The 16,659-nt window shown below is 34.9% G+C and overlaps 1 protein-coding gene across 6 annotated transcripts in view; it reads left to right on the plus strand.

The window, feature by feature from the left end:
- The window catches only part of PHTF2 (putative homeodomain transcription factor 2), a 187,414-nt gene that overhangs the window by 16,558 nt on the left and 154,197 nt on the right, over positions 1–16,659 (plus strand). Inside the window, exon 1 of one of the 6 annotated variants that reach the window (XM_072653179.1) lies at positions 16,383–16,461. The exons of the other annotated variants lie outside the window; for them this stretch is intronic. The gene's annotated coding sequence lies outside the window, so the exon portion shown is untranslated. Of the gene's footprint in view, positions 1–16,382; positions 16,462–16,659 lie in introns of those variants that run through there. 6 annotated transcript variants of the gene reach the window in all.

Genomic DNA, 16,659 nt, shown 5'->3' on the forward strand with positions numbered 1-16,659 from the left:
CAGTATTTCTGATTTATATCAGTGAATCTTGTCTTGTGTTTTCAGAAGTTGAAGGAAAACTACTTTACATGTATTTTTGTTTGAGGATCTTCCTCGTTAAGTTTGAGATTACAGTTATGTCAATTTTTTGGCCATATTAATTCAGAGAACAATTAGACATGTGAAAGAGGTTGTGATCTGTTTCAGTGGAAGGGTCCTTGAAGTATTTAAGTGAATAAAGAAAATATGTTCAGCAATAATTGACCCCACCCCCACCCCACAGTGAGCTAAAAATAATCTTTTATTCTTTAAGAGTAATTCTTATTAAACCTTGGAGAATTGGGCTGCCAAATTGAACAACATGTAGTTGTTAGGTATTCAGTGGTATTGAAATGGAGTTGCCCAGGGAGACCTTTGTAAAGGTACTTTAGTGTGTTCAATTCTATATTTTCCCTTTTGTTTGAATTTCTATTAGATGTGTTCAGAACTGAGAGAAGGACATTAAAGTCTCCTCCCACTATTATATTACTATTTATGTCTTCTGTAATTCAGTTAATTTTTTCTTATAAATTTAGATACTAAAGCATTTGGAACATATTAGTTTAATATTACATTTAGTTTATTTGTTTATAGTTTCTTTCTGCATTTTCCAGTTTCCTTATTTATCTCCTTTTATGTTGTAAATTTTTGTTTTTGCTTCAGTTGATAATATGATAGCAACTCCTGTTTGTTTTTTAATCCAAAGTGTGGTAAATTTTGTTCTGGACTGTCATTTTTGTTCATTGAGTTGTCTTTGCTTTTTAAGTATGTTTCTTGTAAGCAACAGATTCTGAGATATTCTTTTCTTATTTAAGATGACTTTTTTTTGTTTTATTAGGTTGTCAGTTTTTTTTTTTGTTTTATTAGGTTGTCACTTTTTAAAAACAGACAATCTAAAAGTTTAAGTGGCTTGCCAAAGTTCACACAGCTGGATTTGAACTCAGGTGCCCCTGACTTCAGGACTGGTGTTCTATCCACTTCTCCAGTTCATTCATTTTTAAAGTTATACTTTCCTCTATTTGTCTCTAATTTTTTTGTTTTTGTTTTTCTTCCTCTATAAAGATAGTATTTTATCTCTTTTACTATTTTTATCTGCTTATCTACTTTAAGGCAACTCTGTTCTGACTGGCTTTTCTCCTTAAAGACTACCCCATTTTTTCTCTCCTTTCTTTAGTTTTGCTTATCTTATTTTTTCTTTCTTTCTTTCTATTTTCATTCATTTCTTTCTTTAATTCATTAATTAATTTTTTATTTTAAATTTTCATTAATTTACTTGTTAATTTCATTCATTGCTTTCTTCATTTTATCTAGTTACCTCCTCTTTTCCCCTCTTAGTCAAGTAAAATACCCCTTCCTATTATATCCTCCAACTTGTTAGGTTTTTTCATTTTCTGTAGTTTTTTATCTTAAAATGATTTCTCCCCCTTATTCTCTTCATTATTTCTTTTTCCTTTCTGTCTATTCCACATTTTTATTCTTTGATTTATGGCCATTATATGCATTTATTCCTTTTTTATTATCCATATTCGTCATCGAATTAAAGCTTTTAAGATACCTTTTTATGAGTTTCTCCTTCCATACAGTTTCTTTGTTATTGTGTTGTGGATCTTGCCCCCACCTTCCTTTTTTCTGCTGTGCCTCCTTCTTTAAGATACAAATTTCTGAAGGACAGTAAGAAATTAGAAGTATTGCTTTTGTGGTAGAAACTTTATTGTGTCCCTGATTGTGCAGTGCATTATTAACCTCTCCCCTTTTCATTGCCATCTTTTTCCATTTGCCATGAAATCTCCCTTGAATTCATGTTGTCTCATCCTTCTGGATGCTGATTGCCCTTAGTAGTTAAGACTTCTTTTCTCCTGAGGCAGGGTGCTGTCCATGGATGCCCCAAACTCCCTCAGAGAAGTCTCTCAAAAGTAATAAATCCTTGTATATCTCACCCTTTGTAAAGTCCCCATCTCCCATTATAGAATATATCTCTCTTATAGGAACATTCTTTAATAGAATCCCCTTTCCCACCTCTGAATTTCTGTTTTTCCTCCTGCTTCAGTAAACCCCCTCCCCCTTTACCACATTACCCATATTCTTGTAGGTCATCTTTTGCTAAGAGATAACAATTATTTACTTATTAATTTTGTTAGATTACCTGTTCTTTGTCCACACTAATCCATTTTATGAACCCTCTCATTTTCTAGTCTTTGGGGGGAAAACCCTCCCCAACAAAAACCCATTTATTCACATGTAAGGGGAGGGGGATGTTATGAGATTTAATGCATAGTATTTCAGGAGTATTCCTCCACCATTAGTTCTTCATTTAAGTTCTTTCACTCTTTTTGTGTATTTTTAAGAAGAAATACTGTAATAGTCTCTCTTACGTTGTAGTTGTTGGAACCCCATGGATGTCTTTCTTTTTCTAGGCTCCCCCTCAAGGGTTTTTGTTGTTAACTCTACCAGATTTTGCTGCTATATTTATTTACTTAAAAAAAAAAATATATATATATATATATATGTATGTATGTATGTATATCTGTTGTCTGGGGTGTTTGCAAAGCAAAAATCTGTTTAGGTCTGCTTTTTTTGTTGTTGTAAGAATTCTTTAAGTGCCTCTCTTTTATTGAACATTCATCTTTTTTTCATCAGTGATTAGACTTAGAGTTACAGGTTATATTACCTTGAGTTACATCTTAAGATCCTTTGCTCTTCAAAAACACATTATTCGTTCCCTTTTGTGGTTTTTGTTTGATATAGAATAGTCTTGTGTTACTTCCTTTCCTTTATATTTGAAGATCTTTCTCTTGGTCAATTGCAGAATTTGTTGTTTGTCATCAAAATTGTTAAATTGAATTACTATATATCTTGGAGTCTTCAGCATTTTTTTTCTCTGTGAGAGTGATCTATGAATTCTTTTGATATTTTGTTTTCTGTGTTCAAAAGTTTGGGACATTTTTCTTTGTTAATACTTGCATCACAGTGTTCAGGGTTTTTGACTTGTTGCATTTTTCTGGGGGACCTATGATATTTAAGTATCCCTCTGTACCCTGTCTTTAAGATCAGTGTTTTGTTTATAATCATGTCTTGTGTTCTTTTTGTGTTACTGCTTTTTGCTCCTCTTTCAGTTTCGCCTTATTTATTTGCATTCCCAATCACTTGTTCTTTCTTTTGTTTCTTTAATGAGTGAGTCTTACCACTATGAATTCAAGTTTTTCTATTCCACCAATTATTTCTGCTGTGCAGGCTGTATAACTCCTGCTTTCACAATTCATATTTCTCTGTTAAACCATTTGGGAACATAGAATTTTTGGAATTCCCAGGATCCTTTGCCTCATTAGGTAATTAATGTTCCTTTTTCTTGCAACATTTATTCTGAGATATTTGGAATCATTTAGATGTCTTGGAGGCCTTCTTCCTTTCTCTCATAAATATCTTACTTGTTGGGAGAATAATTTCTAAAATGACAACAATATTTTAAAGACAACTTTGGAAGACTTAGGAACTTAAATCAACCCAATGACCAACTGTAGTTTTACAGAGGACTCATGTTGAACCACACTGCTTATCCTGATAGGTGATGGACTCAGAGGGTATCATCTTTTTATTACAATAGGTAGCATGACTATGCATGTTTATAAAATGTGTTTTAGTTTTCTTGCTTTCTCATGGTGGCAGTAGGAAGAGGGGAGAGAAAGAGAAGGTAGATCTTTGTGAAGATAAAATTTAATTTAAAAAAAAGATGCTGAAAAAAACAAATAATAAAAATATTTTACTGGCACATTTTTGTTTGTGCTTAAAGTTTTAAAGAGTTTTCTTCTTCCTGAAATCTTTGTTAATTTTTTATCCTTATACAACCCTGTAAATCATTTTTTTTGACTCCTTCCCTTTTGGTGGTGCTTTTCCACAGGGCTGGACCTCAAAATTGTCTTAGCCACTTCTCTTGCTGGGAAAGTAACTTTTAGCTGTCCTAAGTCTCTGCCCCAAATGATTTTGGGGGTTGGGGGAACAGAAGTGGCCCCATATGGATATGACATCCCTTTGTTGTTTGTGCTGTACCCCCATTCCACCAGTCCCACACCATTCTACTGTGGAACATGTTTCTGCTTTCCTATACCTCTACTTCCAGAAGGGTGTAAGGGATGGGGTGGAGAGAGAGAGAGTGAGAATGTGTGTGTGTGTGTGTGTGTGTGTGTGTGTGTGTGTGTGTGTGTGTGTGTTTGACTTGCTTATTGTCAAAAAGGAAAACCACAAAAACACTAGCATTGATCAGTATTGCTATCTAGGCCTCCATCCTTTCTCCTTTCCTCTCATTATATTAAATAACTCTCATAATTTGATTGATGTGCACTAAATAAATGAATTAATTTAGGTAGATTGTCATTTTTATTAAGTTGCCCCATCCCAATTATTTATTTGCTTTTATTTATGTAAAAATGTTTCTTAGTCCCCTTAATCTAGTTCCTGTGTGTGGGCACCCCAAATTCTTTACATATTCTATAGTTATTTTGAATGGAATTTCTTTTTCTATCTAGTTCTCCTGGGTTTCATTGGTAATAAACAGAAAGGCTGATGGTTTTGTGCATTTATTTTATATTCAGGTATGTTTTTGAAGTTACTAGTTTTTTTCAGTTACTTTTTTGGTTAAATAGCATTCTTGAAGTTATCATCATCAAAAAAACACTAATTTTATTTCTTCTTTGTGCCTATTCCTTTCATTTCTTTTTCTTGTTTCATTGCTATACCGTTTCAAAAATTTCTAAAAAGCAGTGACATCTTATTGGAAAGGTCTCTCATCTTTCTAAAAGCACATTATGCTGGCTATCAGTTTCAGCTGGATAATATTTTCTATACTAAGGAAATATCTATTTTCCTGTGCTTGTAAATGTTTTTAAAAGCAGCAGATGCTGTGTTTTTCATAGCCTTTTTTCTAAATATATTGATATAATGTATTTTTCAATGTTTTTGTTATTAATGAGTTATGTTTATAGTTTCCTTAATATTTCAACCTTGCATTGCTGGCTTAAATTCATCTTATTTATAGTGTATGATCTTTATAATACGTTGTAGCCTCTTTGCTAAAATTTTATTCAATAGTTTTGTATTAACATTTACTAAAGATTTAGGTCTATGGTTTTCTTTGACCTATCTCTAGCTCTGTCTCTTAGAATGAATTTGTTAGAATCCCTTCTTTCCATATTTTTGTAGTATTAGAATTAATTGTTCATTGAATGTTTGAAACAATTCACTTGTAAATCCATTTAGTTCTGATTTTATTAGGGGGGGTTAATTTACTGCTGGTTCAATTTATTTTCTTGGATTGGCATCTGAAATTTTTCTATTACATGTTTCTTTGGATGTTTTATACTTATATTATTTCTTTTCATAAATTTAAATGATCCTTTTTTGTTAAATAATTGTGTAAAATTTTTTTTGGCAAATAGTTGGATAAAATATATTTACATTTATTCATTTCATGTAAATTATCTTTAGTAATTGAGTAAAATAATTTCTGATATTTTAAAATTTTCTCTTAATTTGTTATGAACTCTTCCCCATTTTTCTTGATATTTCCTCTCTTTATTTTTGGATCTGGTTGGTTAATAGTTTATTTTATTTTTTAATAGCTCATGATTTATCAGTTCCTTTAAAAAATTACCTCACTCTTGACTTTCAGAATTTGTTTGCTTTTATTTGTTATCATTTGATTTTTTTGCTTTTCTAGCTTACTTTTTTGTTGTTGTTATTGTTTTACATCTCCAATTCACTTAGGTGTTCTCCCTCTCCCCTTTTCTTTGGATCACGTCAGCCAGTAAATATTTATTAATGCCTGTTATGTGGTTGGAAATATTAAAATTTCCCCTAAGGTCTATTTTATATCTCTTAAATTTTGTTTTATTTCTTTTGTTTGTCTTATTGCTATTTTCTCTGACTAGACTATCGTTTTGATAATTTTTAACCCACCAGTTATTTAGTATTAAATTATTTAATCTTCATTTAAGTTGGAATCTTTTCTTCAAATATCCTTTATTGATGATAATGTTTATTGTGATATAGTTAGTAAAGGATGTGTTTACTTTTTTTACTTTTCTGAATTTGTTTCTTAGGCTTTTATGCCCTATCAGTTGCTTAGTTTTTGTAAAGATGTCATGCACAGCTGCAAGACATATGTCTCCTTTCTATTCCCATTCACTTATTGCCAATGATCTATTAAATTTAATAATTCTTTTCAGTTCCATAATATCTTTTGTTAAAATCTCCACAATCCGTTGTCTTCTTTGCTTTCCTAACTTTGGATCATATTTTCCATTGTACTTTTCACTTCCTCTGAGATTATTGGTAGATCTCCAGTTCCTAATAGTTCACTCTACTATCTCATCCTCTGGAACAGATGTTGGCACAGGAACCGAAAATATCTTCCTGAGTGTCTTGATTATGGTTATAGCATGAGTACTTTTAGGTAAAAATAATCATTTCCCATAAATTATTTATTGTTTTGAGGAGCAAATGTCAACTTCTTTATCCACCTCTCCATGAAGAATCTGGGAGCCTTCCAGGTCTATTTTGATACCTTATTCTGGCAGGGAGGTGAGCCCAGGGTTTTCTGAGTTTGTCTGTGTAATGCAGCCTCTAATGCTTCTATCAAAGTGAAGGAGACAGGCAGGCCTTCATAGATAATCTTTGACAGATTTATAGTTACAACTGACTGAAAAATATAGAGAATAAAAGCTGTCATTATATTTATTGTTTGTAAAAAAAGAAAAACCTTTTTATTTGGCTGAGTAAAACACTATCTAAAAGACTTTCCCATGCAAATATAGAAATCTTCAAAGATGTAATAATGGAGAGCTTTTTTATAATTCTCTGATTATTAATATAAAGTGAGTCATAAAATGGGAAGCTTTATGCTTGCCAAAGATGTTTTTTTATTGTTGTGGAGGAGATCTAAGACAGAATCAAAATGTTAAAGGGATTCCCTATGGATGGTTCAGAAAAATCATCTGGGAACTAATACAAAGTGAAGTGGATAAAATTAGGAGAACAATTCATACAATGTGAACTCTCTCTCTCTCTGCATCTATGTATACATACATGTGTATGTGTATGTATATATGAGATGGCCAATGTGGATATTTGTTTGGCTTGACTATACATTTGTAGCAGGGTTTGTTTTTATTCTATTCTCAATTGAGGAGAGGAGGGAGAGAGATAGAATGTGGATTTTTGCTGATTGAGAAAAAAATTTTGTTAAAAGTGGGGGATGACATTGTGCTAATAGCAACAAAGCTCAGAACCTTGTACATCATCCTACATGAGATCTGTAATCACACAAAATAATTCATCCTATCTAGGCCTACCATCATGGGTTCCCAAAGTGGGCGCTACTGCCCCGGGGGAGCCTGGAATGATGGGAGGGCAGCAGTAGCCTTGGGTATAATTGGAGGACATTGAATCAAAATAAGGGGTGGTAGAAGCATAAGGAAAGAAGAGAAGAAAATTTTGAAAAAGTGTTGGTACGTTACATCTGTTGTGTAACAGAGTTGAAGTCATAGTGATTATATTATTTTCCAAATAAACACTCAAAATGCAAATTATAACCAATCAGTGGTCAAGTTCACCAACAAGTCTTAAGCAAGTGCTGGTAAGCGAGCATGTTACACATTGTCCAGATAAGTCCAGCATGCATTGGCAGGGATATGTACATGCAATGGCTTGTTTATAATATGATACTATATGATTACATGATGCAGTATTGTGTCATAAAAATTTCAATGCAGGAAAAAACCCACAAATTTAGGATAAATTATTAAATTTAAGATGCATCATTTAAAAAAATTAAATATTTTTTGAAATGACACAAATAAAAAAACATTAAAGGGTTTTAACCTTTTAAACTTTTCTTTAGAAAGTAGATTTGCAGGGGGGCACTGAGTAATTTTTTGTTGTTGTTGTTTAAAGTTGGTGGTAGGCCAAATAAATTTGGGAACCCTGGTGTATATTGATATACTGACATTGATAAGGACAGTGAACAGGGTCCAGAGTTGGGTAGAAGGTAAAAAGTGAGCTGAATTGTGTTTGGGCATTTGTAAAGTGTAATGACTCCAAGCTTCTCCCTGAAACAAAGACTGATTTGTAGTGTGTGTGTACATGCACAAAATTTATTTTTAACGTTCATTTTTTAAAAACTTTGAGTTCTAAATTCTCTGTATTCCTTCTGTCCCTCCCTCACCCATTAAGAAGTCAAGAGATGTGATATCAGTTATACATGTGGAGTATTTTATATTATTATTATTTTAATATAATTTTAATTTAATATTTAATATAAACAATATATTAATATAAATTATATAAATAAAATACATATAAATCTAAAATTTAATAATTATTATATTAGCCATGTTGCCAAAATAGCAATAAAAATAAACAAAGTGGAAAAAAATTATGTTCCAATCTATACTCAGATTCCATAAGTTCTTTTTCTGAAGTTGGATAGCATTTTTTATTATAAATCCTTTGGAATTGTCTTGGATCATTGTATTGATCAGATTAACTAGTCATTCACAGTTGATCATCATACAATTTGCTGTTAATTTGTTTAGTGTTCTCCTGGTTCTGCTCACTTCACTTTGCATCAGTTTATATGTCTTTCCAGGGTTTTCCTGAAACTGTCCTGTTAGTCATTTATTAAAACACAGATAAACTGGCCATAGTATTTTCAAGTCCAGTATGGATTGCAAAGTGACTGAAATGGAGTTCCATTGAACTGCCACAGAGGTACTACCATGACAGATTTTGGTACCGAGCTCACAGATACACATGGATGCTTTATTAGTGTGTTTAATGTTTGATTCTAGACCAATAAGAAGCCCATTTTTGTTACATGGTTGCTTTTGACCATTCTTTAAGTTTTCATTATTGGTTGAAGGCCTGTCTTGTGTGCTGGACACACATGACAAAGTATACCTTGTTCTGTCTACTTGTCTGTTGCCTTTTTTTTCTTCAGGGATATGAAACCTGTTATATTACTTGAGAAAATATTTTTGGGGGTGTTATCTGGGAGATTCTTGGTCACATATCAAGTAGATAGGTTTGGAGGTTTGGAGGTCCCTTCCAGTACTTTGCTTTACTGGCCCTTCCCTTGCCAGCTAAGCAGGGTGGAAATTAGGGAGACATTAAAGAGGTGCTTATGGTTTAGGCTTCAGACAGAGTTAAGTGAAAGTTTTTATACCTGTTGCAAAATTTATCATTTACATCTTTGTTTCATTTTACTATTCCTCCCAATTCCTCAGCAAAAGAGTTAAATTTTTTATTCTAAATCATGAAGTTTCTAGGAATTTTCAGGTAGGCTTAGTGGCCAGGCTAGGTCTATCAAGAGAAAAGAATGAGAATTGAAGTGATCCTTTCGGATAGAGTTTTTCAGGATTCAGCTGTGGAAACTCTCCTGTACCATTAGGGGCATTGTTTTAAAAAGTGGTTTTGCTATTTTATACTCGGTTGCACAGCCATGCTTTTAAAAAGTGACAATTGGAGTTTAAAACCAGGATCAGATAAGAGAGAGGACAGCTTTGTTTGACTGGGTCAATTTAAATCTGAAATCAAAGAATATTTCTGACATAAAGGAGTGCAGCACCAACACGACATTCACAGTGCCTACTGCAGCTATGAATATGCCAACACAGTTCTGAATTGCAGAATACAACAGACTCTCCACAAGGAAGACAGAATCAAAACATCTATGCAAATGCTAGAAAGCTAAATCCCAGCACCAGAAAACCAAATCCATCATAGCAACAAAGAGGTCCATCCACAATAACAATGCAGGGGGCACTACCATCCCAAGCCTTCCCTCTGTTAGGCTTCCCACAAACCAGCTCCCTTAACCAAATCACAAACAAGCCCTTCTACTCATGCTGGTTGTTGCCCCAACTGCATGCTTTCTGTGTCCTTCTAGCTCTGACTAGTCTGACTGACTTCCTCTCAGCTCTGCTCCAGTTCCACCTCTTCCTGTTCCAGCCTTCCTGCTCCACCCCTTCCTCTTCCACCTGTTCACTCAGCAAGCTCTTCCCACTACAGTCTTCATGTGACTCAAGCACATGTGACTTAGACTTCCATGTGATTTAAGCAGGTCACGTGGGCCTATTTATGGATGGGAAAGATCTTTAAAATAAGCAAAAAAAAAAATACAGTAACAATACAAGGAGTCCTTTAATTGTGTTACTGATAATTAATTGTCAACATTTGGTTTACTGAATGAATGATGTCAGACATATTTAATAGGGCAAGTCATTTAATCTGATAAAGGCTTCAGTTTCTTCCACTCTACTGGATTAAACAAAGATGATTGCTAAAGTTCTTTATTTAAGGAACAGAGTTTTGAAAAGTTAATTAAATCCTTGTCAGAAATTTTAGCTCATAGTTGCTTTAAAAAATCTTTGATTGATTTTTGTACTTTTTAAAAAATATATTTTTTATTTTTGCTCCAATTACGTGTTAAAACAACTTTTAAACTTTTTAAAGTTTTGAGTTCCAAATTCTGGATTTGGAACTCAATTTCTAGCCTAACTCAGTTTTGAAACAAAATTTCTAGCCATAGTTTGTTCAGTTTAACCAGGAATTATTTTAAACTAACTCAAATAGATAATTGTTACAGGGTGATTGGTAGCAAAGGGGAAGTAGTTAGTAGACTACAGATGAATCAGCTATTACTAGAAAAACAACTCAAAGCATTTGCCATTTAGTAATGTAGTCATAAATAATGACAGCTTATTAACTAATCTGGTGAGGATGAGGCATCACTAAAGTTTGTGTACAAGTATCTCTCTGTCCAAAAATCTTCATAAATAAAAAGAAGTATGTTGTATTATATCTATCACACAAAAAAGTTGACTTTTTAGTATCATGAAAATAATTCACTTGCCCAACTTTACTCTAGAATTTACAACCTAAAGACCATTTGTTGTTGTATTTGTCCTTTGTTCTCGAAGAGGACCATGACATCAAGATGATGATATGACTTGCAGTTGACTTTGATTTGAGTGAAGGAAGGCTGTTCAAGGTCACCAACCTCACTTTCTTCTCCTGAGCCATCTGGATCCAGTGGCCAAGATGCTTTGCTTAAGCAATCTAGAGAAGAGATTCTTGCACTTCGTATCAGAATAAAACTGCATCTGATGACTCTGTTCACCATGTAGTTCACACTCCTTTTGCCTAGACTATTACAATAGACTTCTGATTGCTTTCCCTAACTCATCTCTTCTCACTCCAAATCTGTCCTCTACTCAGCTGCCATAGTGATTTTCCTAAAGCAAAAGTCTGTCTGTGTCCATCCCCACTCTCCTATTCAGTAAGTTCCAGCAACTCCCTTTTACCATTAGGGCCAAATATAGTCTTTTTTTGGGGGGGCAGTAATTTAAAGATTTTTATAACCCTGTCTCTTCCGTCTATCCAATATTATTACCCTTTACACTCCCCCATGCATTTTAAAATGAAAATACACTGACTTCCTTGCCTTCTGTCACACTCCTCACTTTTCTCTCCTGACTCTGCTTTTGTGCTGGCTATCCCCATGCCGAAAATGCATTTTCTTTTCACCTCTACTTCTTAGTTTTCTTGGTTTCCTTCAAAACTTAGGTCTAATCCTACTTCCTACTACTTTCTGCCTGAGGGCTTTCCCAGTGCCCTCAGCTGCTAATGTCTTTTCTAGGAGATTTCCTTCCATTTTCTCTGAATATATCTGTACATAATTATGAATACGTTGCCTTCTACATCAAAATGTATTACTAGAGAGTAGAGATGTTTTTTTTTTTTTTTTTGCCTTTTTGTATCATTACCACTTAGCACAGTACCAGTCACATTGTAATCACTTAATACATGCTGGTTAGCTGACTAATATTAAACACAATCACTGTTTTTCGGGCTAGCAATAATTTAGGAAGATCTTTCTATAAAGGTCCTATGTGATGTGTATTTTTACTTCTTTGGACATCTGCTACTAAAATTGTTCTTCACAAGGATGGTATCCTCCTTGCCAAGTATTTTTTTAATAGTTAATTGAGAAAATTTTTTACATTGGTCATGTCCAGAAAAATATTTGCCTCTTTCTGCATTATGAATCTTTTACCTTTCTATCAGGGAGTGAATAGCATGTTTCATCATTAGTCTTCTGGAATCATGGATGGTCATTAGAATGATAAGAGTTCAGTGCAATAATATTTCTTCACATTCATATGCCATATGAATGTGAACAAAGGTTCACTCATTCCCTAATTTATGGGCACTCCTTCTCAGACACTTGACACTCACTAGCTGTGTCATCTTGGGCAAGTCACTTAACCCCAGTTGCCTCATCCTGGGTCATCTCCAGTCATCCTGATGAATATCCGGTCACTGGATTCAGATGGCTCTGAAGGAGAAGTGAGGCTGGTGACCTGCACAGCCCTCCCTTACTCAAAACAAAGTCAAGTGCAAGTCATGTCATTATTTCTCTGATGACATGGTCTTTTTTTGGCCACGAAGGATGAATACACACACATTTCATTGTTGAGTGAAATGTATTTCTGTACCTAGTTCTGTGTATGTCTGTGTATTCTTTCTTGTGAACAATTCAGATGAGAGTGAAGTTCAAGTGTCAATCACTCCCCTCTATCCCCTCCTCCTTGTTTGTATAGATGTTTACTTGCACACCCTGATTATGTGAGATAATTTTTCCTAACCTTGCTTTCCCTTGACCTCCCTGATTCATGTTCTCCAAACTAAGATCGACCCTGAACAATAGATATTCTGCTCCTCTATGGCATCTCTTTTGTTGTTTTTTAAAAGTAAGTTTTTATTGCTGTCTTCTCTTTCTTAAATTATCATAATTATTCCCAGTATGCCTTCTCCTCCCCATCCCAGAGAGTCATCCCATATAATAAAATAGTATTTTATTAGAGAGGGAAAAAAATCAGCACATTTGTTCAATTCAGTGAAAAAGTCTGACATGTAATGTGTAACTTGGGAACCTCACACTTCCATAAAGAGATGTGGGTTAGGGGTTTGGTCTCAGATCTCTTAATTATAGTCATGCTTAATCTTTTAAATTTTGTTATGTTTGCTTTTGATTTTTCTGATGAGTAGTTCTTTTCATTTACAGTTTTAGTTATTGTGTATGTTGTTTTCTTGAATCTACTTACTTCATTCCGCATCAGTTCATATAGATCATATTTTTCTGTATTCATCATATACATGATTTCTTATAGCATAGAAATAATTCCATTATATTCACAGACCATCATTTGTTAAGACATTCCCCAATTGATAGGCATCTATATTCCAATTCTTAGCTATCACAAAAAGTGCTGTTGTAAATACTTTGGTATATATAGGGATTGTCTCCCTACTGATGGCTTTCTTGGGGTACAAGCCCAGTAATGGAGTCTCTAATTCAAAGGGCATGCATATTTTAGTTACTTTATATTCATAATTCTAAATTGCTTTCCAAAATGGTTATACCATTTCACAGTTCCACCAACAGTGTGCTAGTATCTCTATTCCACAAACCTCTCTAACATTGACTATTTTTTACCTTTTTTGCCAGTTTTCAGGTGTGAGGCAAAACCTCGTTTATTCTGATATATGTTTCTCTTATTATTAGTGATGTAGAGCATTCTTTCATGCAGTTGTGAATACCTTGCAAGTCTTCTTATGGGAGCTGTTCATTCATATCTTTTTACAACTTAACTATTGGAGAGATGTCTATGTATATTGTTATGTGTGTATATATATATATATATGTGTGTGTGTGTGTGTATGTATATGCATATATACCCATGCATATAAATATATATAAAATAAACATATACATATATACATAATGTCTACATGCTCATTATATATGTATATATTTGTGTTTGTATGTTTAGTTTATATATCTTGGATATGAAACTCTTGTCAGAGGAATTTGATACAAATATTTTTTTCATTCAGTCACTTGCCTTCATATTCTAGATGCATTAATTTTGTCTGTGCAGAAGCTTTTGCAGTTTCAAGAGATCTGTTTTATCTTTTGTAATCACCTCAACGTATTGTTCAGGTTTTTTTAAATTTTTTTTTTTTGGAGGGGGGAGGTGAGGCAGTTGAAGTTAAGTGATTTGTCTAAGGTCACACAGCTTGTAAGTGTCAAGTGTCTGAGGTCAGATTTGAACTCAGGTCCTCTTGGCTTCAGGGCTGGTGCTCTATTCACTGTGACACCTACCTTCCCCTGTTCAGTTTTTTTCCAGGCAATTTGATTTCTGTTTTTCTCCTTTGTCTAGTCTATTCCACTTATTATCTCTCTATTTTTTAATCAATTCCAGTTTGGTTTGGATGGTGGTTGCTTTATAATATAGTTTGAAATCTAGAATTGCTATTCATCCTTCATCCCTCCTTCTTTTCATAATTTCCCTTGATCTTCAAGGTCTTTTATATTTCCAAATGAATTTTGTATTTTCCTCAGTGCCATTTCAGGCACTTATCCTTATTTTGCAGATGAAGAAATTTATATAGAGAGAGTTTGTGATCTCAAAAAATTTCAACTAGTGAATATCAGAACCAGAACTTGAATCAGTGGATGTTAGTGTTGGCCTGAGTAGCCAGAGAAAAATTCATGAATGAAGTGGGATTTTAGGTGATCATGGAAGAATAAATAGAGTTTTTGAGCAGGTTATAGAGTTTTTCAACATTCAACCTTGAAGGAGCATCCTAAACAAAGGTCCCAGTATAGGAATGATCATTGGACTGTTGGAAGAAGAGAATTCATCTTTGAGAATGAGAAGACCTTAATGTTGTTAGGCCTCACAAATTAAGTCTTCTCACTGAACATGATAGCTCTGTAGTGTGTGTGTGTTCGTCCTTCCTTGCCAAAGAAGAACATGCCATCAGAGAAATAATGACATGACTTGCACTTGACTTTGTTTTGAGTGAGGGAGGGCTGTGCAGGTCACCAGCACTTCTCCTCCAGAGCCATCTGAATCCAGTGACCAGATATTCCTCAGGATGACTGGAGATGACCCAGGATAAGGCACTTGGGGTTAAGTGACTTGCCCAAGGTCACACAGCTAGTGAGTGTCAAGTGTCTGAGGTGAGATTTGAACTCAGGTCCTCCTGACTCCTGCACTGGTGCCCTATCCACTGCACCACCTAGCTGCCCCAATAACATATAATATAATATGATATGATATAAGTATAATGTAATATAGTACCATATATAGCAAATATTTATATAGTGTTTCCTATATGCTATGCATTATGCTGAGCACTTTACAATTATTATTCCATTCTGTCCTTAGCAACCCTGGGATGCAGATGTTATTATGATCCTTGTTTTACAGATGAGGAAACTGAGGCAGATAGTGATGAAATGATTTGCCCAGAGTCACACAGTGCTCAGTGAAGTGCCTGGTGCATAGTAGGGACTTAATAAAAGTTTATTAAATTGAAGTATCAGGGGCTGAATCCTGACTCCAGGTTCAGTGTTCTCTCTACTGTGCCATCCACAGTCATCACTATTAGCCATACAACCTTGATTAATCAAGTCACATCCCCTGCGTGGGCCTTAGTTAAGTTCTGCTGTGTGTAGAATGAGGGGGCTGGCCAAGATGCTTTCCTGGGTCCCTTCTAATTTCAGAGCCTCTGATTTAAGGACATTCCTGCTCTGTGCACCTCAGTTCTCATTTCCATCTCAACCACTGGGACTTAGGTGTTCACCCAGACATTTCATTCCTGAAAGACCCTGGCAGTGTGGTCTCCTTCTGTGCTGGTGTGAGCCTTGTTCATTCACCAGAAGCTGTTCTCCCTGGGGGCAGGTAACTGATGGAATCCTCTTGCCATGCTTGTGGAAGACTATGAGTTTATAAGAAACAGACGACAGGGCTGACTGCTCTCAGCCCAGAAGAACCCCTGGGAGCTGCTGGATGTTTCTCTGTTCCTTTCATCCACTTGGATGGTGGAAATTTGACTTATTTTTTTCCGAAAAAGAGAGTTCAGAATAAAAAAGCCACCTGACTAACTGTTGGCCCTAATTTATCAAGATGCTGCTGCAACTGCCCTGGCCTTTAAAAGATTAGGAATGGTCTGATATGTATTTTAGCTGTCACATTGGTGTACCAAAGTTTGGTTTGGCGTGGGGCCTCATTGAGATTTCAAATACATTCCACAGATCCACTCGCATGAATAGAGTCTTGCCACTCTATTTAAAACCCTTCACCCGAGGGAAAATCAAGCCTTATTAGCCTTGAATGCCAACACTTTCCTTCCTGTCTTTCCAAGCTTATTTCATACCACTCCTCTCCATTTATGCAATTCTCTGGCCAAACTGGGTCACCTGCCAGCCCTGCTACATATCCCTTGCTCTCCTCTCTTCAGGCTTTTCCTCCTGTTGGTTTCTGAATCAGGGAAGACTTCCTGGAAGAAGGGACATTTGAACTGGGCCTTGGAGCAAAGGTATGTTTTCAAGAATTAGAGATGACAGGAAGCTAGGCAGTGTAGTAGATAGAACACTGGCCCGGGAGTCAGGAGGACCTGAGCTCAAATTCGCCCTCAGACACTTATTTGCTGTGTGACCTTGGGCAAGTCATTTAACCCTGATTGCCTAAAAAAACCCAGAGCTCTGTAGTACAGTGCATCTAAAGGGATGTTTTA

Source organism: Notamacropus eugenii, chromosome 3, assembly GCF_028372415.1.
Source record: "Notamacropus eugenii isolate mMacEug1 chromosome 3, mMacEug1.pri_v2, whole genome shotgun sequence".
Lineage (NCBI taxonomy): Eukaryota > Metazoa > Chordata > Mammalia > Diprotodontia > Macropodidae > Notamacropus > Notamacropus eugenii.